The sequence below is a fragment of the Alosa pseudoharengus genome, unplaced genomic scaffold (assembly GCF_046254945.1).
Source record: "Alosa pseudoharengus isolate Yale_2024_CS ecotype anadromous, Long Island Sound unplaced genomic scaffold, YU_APseudo_1.1 YU_APseudo_1.1_scf_24, whole genome shotgun sequence".
NCBI lineage: Eukaryota > Metazoa > Chordata > Actinopteri > Clupeiformes > Clupeidae > Alosa > Alosa pseudoharengus.
Window position 1 is genome coordinate 28,266,293 of NW_027468689.1, and position 5,000 is coordinate 28,271,292.

At 40.5% G+C, this 5,000-nt stretch overlaps 1 protein-coding gene across 3 annotated transcripts in view; it reads right to left on the minus strand.

Annotated features, from left to right (window-relative positions):
• Nucleotides 1–5,000, minus strand: part of LOC143142632 (B-cell CLL/lymphoma 9 protein-like) — a 50,119-nt gene that overhangs the window by 19,424 nt on the left and 25,695 nt on the right. For all 3 annotated transcript variants that reach the window (XM_076303660.1, XM_076303658.1, XM_076303659.1), the window contains exon 2: nucleotides 728–907. The gene's annotated coding sequence lies outside the window, so the exon portion shown is untranslated. The remainder of the gene's footprint in view (nucleotides 1–727; nucleotides 908–5,000) is intronic.

Sequence of the window (5,000 nt, forward strand, 5' to 3'; positions counted from 1 at the left end):
AGCATGTTCATTAATGTACACAGTCCCTTTTAAATGAATAAACAAACAAAAAAACTAAATAGGAACAGGAAAACAATAAAATAATATTCCATCTGTGTACATATAGTAAGTATTCAAATACAATCAATCCAGTACACATAGACTACACAAATATACAACCAAACACTCCTCCTGATCAGGTCATAAACTGTAGCATATGGAATAGCACTAGTGCACCTTGCACAATTGGTGTGTGTATGTAGGTGAGGATGGCAAAGAGTGTTGTTAATCCTCCTCACAGCCTGGGGTACGAAACTGTTAAAAATGCTAAGAAACTGTGTCCATGCAATTATATGTGTATGGATGTGACCGTGAGTTTGTGAATGTAAGCACCACGTGGGTTCTGTTATTGGCTGGGTCTGTTCTGGGTGGCTCTCAGAGCAGTCATCTGATCAGTTCACTCAGTTCAGCTCCACAGCAGAGGAAATGGAATCACATCCCAACAGCAATCCAACCATTCGGCTGTGTACACACACCACCATCCACTCAAAATGATCTAGCAGTCACCACATCACTAAAACAGTAATGACTGCAGCTCTAAGACCATTTTTTTCTGAAAGTGTGCAATTTGTTCACCAGATGGTTTGGGTAAGACATTAGGCCCGAGAGAGAGGGAAAGAAAGAGAGAGAGAGAGAGAGAGAGAGAGAGAGAGAGAGAGAGAGAGGTGGTACATGTGAGTACTCTTACCTTAAATGACCCTCAGGTCTCACAGACCTGGGCAGGTCCTCATCTGTATCAGACAATCAGTCCTTCACGTGTGTATGAGCTTCTGGGAGTGTGTGAGTGTGTGGAGTTCAGTATTCACTGTCGTCAGAGAACCTCACACTCCTGGACTGAACCTCAACACAGAGTATCTTCTATACACACCTGAGGAGAGAGAAACAGAAACGTTTACAGGTTTCATCACACACATGCACACTCACACACATGCACACTCACACACATGCACACACTCTCACACACACAAACACACACACACACACAGTATTCATATTGCTGAAAACTCCCATCAAAATACAGACTTAAGTGTCACATGGACTCAAGTAGTGAGCTGGGTCTCAGCCTACTTGAAACAGTAAATGTCCACCCAACATAGTCAGTCTATTCAGGAGTTTGAACAGGACCTACGATAAAGACATTACTCAACTTCCCGCCACCATATAGTGTGCTTCCCATATTAGAAATATCCTAATGCTGTAGTGAAATACAGCCACATAATATGTCTCTCTCTTTCTCTCCCTCTCTCTCATACACACACACAACAGTACAGGAGTCAGAGGAGCATTAGTACATCACCACTGCACTGACAGCACTCCACTGACTAGATGAGAACATCAACTCACCCATACTCCATCTACTTCAGCACGTCTATAAAGTCCTGACATCAGCACACCCATATTCTCTATACTTCAGTGCACCCATAGGCCTACTCTTTATACTTTAGCACATCCATATTCTTTATATATTTTTCATATTTGTTATACCTCAGCATACCCATACTGTCTCCACTTTAGCACACCCTTACAGTGCTTCAGACCACCCTTACTCTACTTCAGCATATCCATACTCTCTCTACCTGAGACCTGTCACAGCAACTCACCAAAGCCGATGGCCCGAGGCAGCAGCATGCACACTGAGTGAGAGAGTAGTCGCTTATATCAGGTACACTCAGGTAACCTTGCAGAACATTATCACTGTTCAAACCACAGGACAGGTGTTTGCATGATGACAGGAAACAAAAAGGCCTATTGTGGGACATGCATGCCCACAATGTTTCTGTTTACTTATCACACACAAAGTAGGCATACTTTTTTCCATAGGGTGGGGTTTAAAGGAACAAGGGTAGTTATCTAAAGTAGACTGTAGGCCTACCTGTTTACCAAGAGCATATAAGAACCTATTATCCTTTATATACTGTTTTACACACTGTTTATGTGGGATTCAAATTGGTGTTGTAGGCTACAATAACTATAACAGAAAAGGTTAGGCCTACTTGCCTCCGTCCATACACTTCCTGTAGAGAAGGGAACAAACACAGACAACATCAGCTTAGAACCCTTAAGGGTAACACTTTCTATGAAGGTTGTATTTATAATGCCCTATGAATGCATTCATAATGTTTTATAAGGTGTCTATAAAGCATTGTAATGCTCATTATTACCATCTATATGTATTCACAAGTCGTCATAACCAACTTCATGATACATTATGACAGCTAATTATGAATTATTATAATTTTAATCTGAATAATGCATTATAAATATGTCAAGATCTGCCTACTCACTTGTCAGTTTTATGATGCATCATAACTTTGCATCATACTTTGCTTTGCTAAATGCGTATAGTGATGCATACAGAGTTTTGACTTCTAGTGTAGTCCTATACATCTATAGCTATAAGTATATGTAATAAAGTTATAATCATTTATACATCTCCCTATAGCACACAATTATAAACAGCTATGCAATATCACAAGTGTTATTTGTCAGCTCTAAGTAAAGTGACAAGAATATGACCCTATTATTAAGAGATATAAGTTTACTGAGTAATTCAAGGGTGCAATGAACTAAGTACCAAGTCTAGCATCTTTACCCCATATGCACAATATTATAAATTACTATGTTAATGTCATAGGTGTTATTTGTCAGCTTTAGGTAAAGTAGAGCAAATGAGGTGTTGTTATAAATAGATATAAGGTTATTATAAACAAATATGAGGCACAATGAAATGAGAGCCTGGACAGTAAAGACAAAAGGAATGCATTTAGTTCACTTTAGTCACTTCAGACTGATTATCAATGCTCTGAGCACATTACACAAACACAATGAGACAGGCCAAAAAAGTGGCACGGCATGGTCCTATATTTTGTAGTGGTGGTTATTATTGGAATAAAACTCACAATGCCACTGAAATCTATCTTGGGTCATTATGAAAGATCGTTCGAATCAAAATAGAGCTTTGGTTTAAATGAAAATAAAGTGAACTAAATGCATTCCTTTTGTTTTTAGTGAGTAGGCAGATCTTGACATATTTATAATTCATTATTCAGATCAAAATTATAATCATTCATAATTAGCTGTCATAATGCATCATGAAGTTGGTTATGACGACTTGTGAATACATATAGATGGTAATAATGAGCATTACAATGCGTTATAGACACTTTATAAAACATTATGAATGCATTCATAGGGCGTTATAAATACAACCTTCATAGAAAGTGTTACAAATATGGTGTGGTGGTGTTGCGGTTGTGTGTGTGCGTGCCTGCGCGTTTGTGTTTACATTCACTGGTGCGGTCGGTATAGGAACGGAAGGAAAGGATTGTTCTCTTCACAGCCTAAACAAAGGCATTCTTCCCTGTTCCCTTTCGATGGAGGCAAAGGCATATTCCCAAGAAGTAGGGTAGCCTACCAAAGAAAATAATCAGTCTATTTCCTTAGAAAGGCTATAAACATAGGCTAAAGTTAATCCTCGAAGATTCATTCCAAAACAGAAACTCTTTTCCGTGTTTCTTTGTGAACAAAAATGAACAGAAAGCAGTAATAATATTTCTCAGGATAGGCAGTTCATTTACTACAGTCCCTTCCTGTTTTCTGCAGCTTGAACAGCATGTGCAAGGCTAGTTACTGTAGGCTACAACTGGAATTTGACTTTTAACCATTCTGATAAAGCTTCTCTGGAAAACCCCTGCTAGGCTACTGTGTACAGATGGACACAGTTGTGTGAGGGCACAGTTTTGAGGTGAGATGCATCAAGAATCCAAAGTTCTGCAGAGGCCTACACTATTTCCATAAGGGAAGCTCCTGAATTGTAAGTACTATTTTTAATGTTTTCAAAAGATGACCATGAACAAGTGCAGTTTTCATCAGAATACCAATGGTTATGTGAAGTCAATCAGTAGAATTAGCCCTTTTCCATTTAACCCATATTGAAGTTCTTTTAGATGGCAAACAACAGCAAAACATAGGATCCTTGAAGGAATGTTGCATGTGTGTGTGTGTGTGTGTAAGGGGGAGGTATTGCATTCTCTCTCTCTCTCTCTCTCTCTCTCTCTCTCTACACACACACACACACAGACACAATGGTCTGTTCCTACTCTTGGTCTATGTCATTCACACACACACACACACACACACACACACACACACACACACACACACACACACATACACACACACACATTTTTACACACTCACACACATACACACCACAGGCAGGAGGGAATTGACAGGAGTTTTATCCCAGAGCTGACAGACACCATTCTCTCCTGCTGCTAAAAAAATCAACATGATGTTTTTATATTTCCCCTCATGATGATGCATGCTGTGCTGGTGGTGATGTTTTTCTTAGTCTCAGTGTTTACCTGACTACTGTGGCGTCACATAGTGTGTTAATGTGATTGTGTTTGTGTGTGGGTGCTTCTGTGTGTGTAAGTGGGTGGATGTGTGTATGTGTGTGTGTGTGTGTGTGTGTGTGTGTGTGTGTGTGTGTGTGTGTGTGTGTGTTTCTGTTTGTGCCTATTTGTTGTGTGAGCATGTGTGTTAGTAAGTCTGCCAGTATGTCTGTGTTTTTCCAAGTTTGAGAGTATGTGTGGGTGAAAGTGTGTGTGCTGTCTTTGTGTGTGTGTGTGTGTGTGTGTGTGTGTGTGTGTGTGTGTGTGTGTGTGTGTGTGTCTGTATGTGTGTGTGTCTGTGAGTGTCTGTGTGTGTGATATTTCTGGGGGTGACAGAGCAAAAAGCACCCCAGGATGCCAGGCTGTGTGTTGCTGGCGTGTCGCGCCCCAGTGTGAGGTGACATCTGGTAGCATGAAAGGGCAAAACAAAAGCTCTGCACTCCACAATAAGACGCCGCACTCCAGATGCCTCCGCTGAATCACCCCACAAAAGGGGACCTCTGCTCCTCTGAACTGTCCGGCCATGACTCACACCCAGATTCAAAGAATCAGCACCAATATATT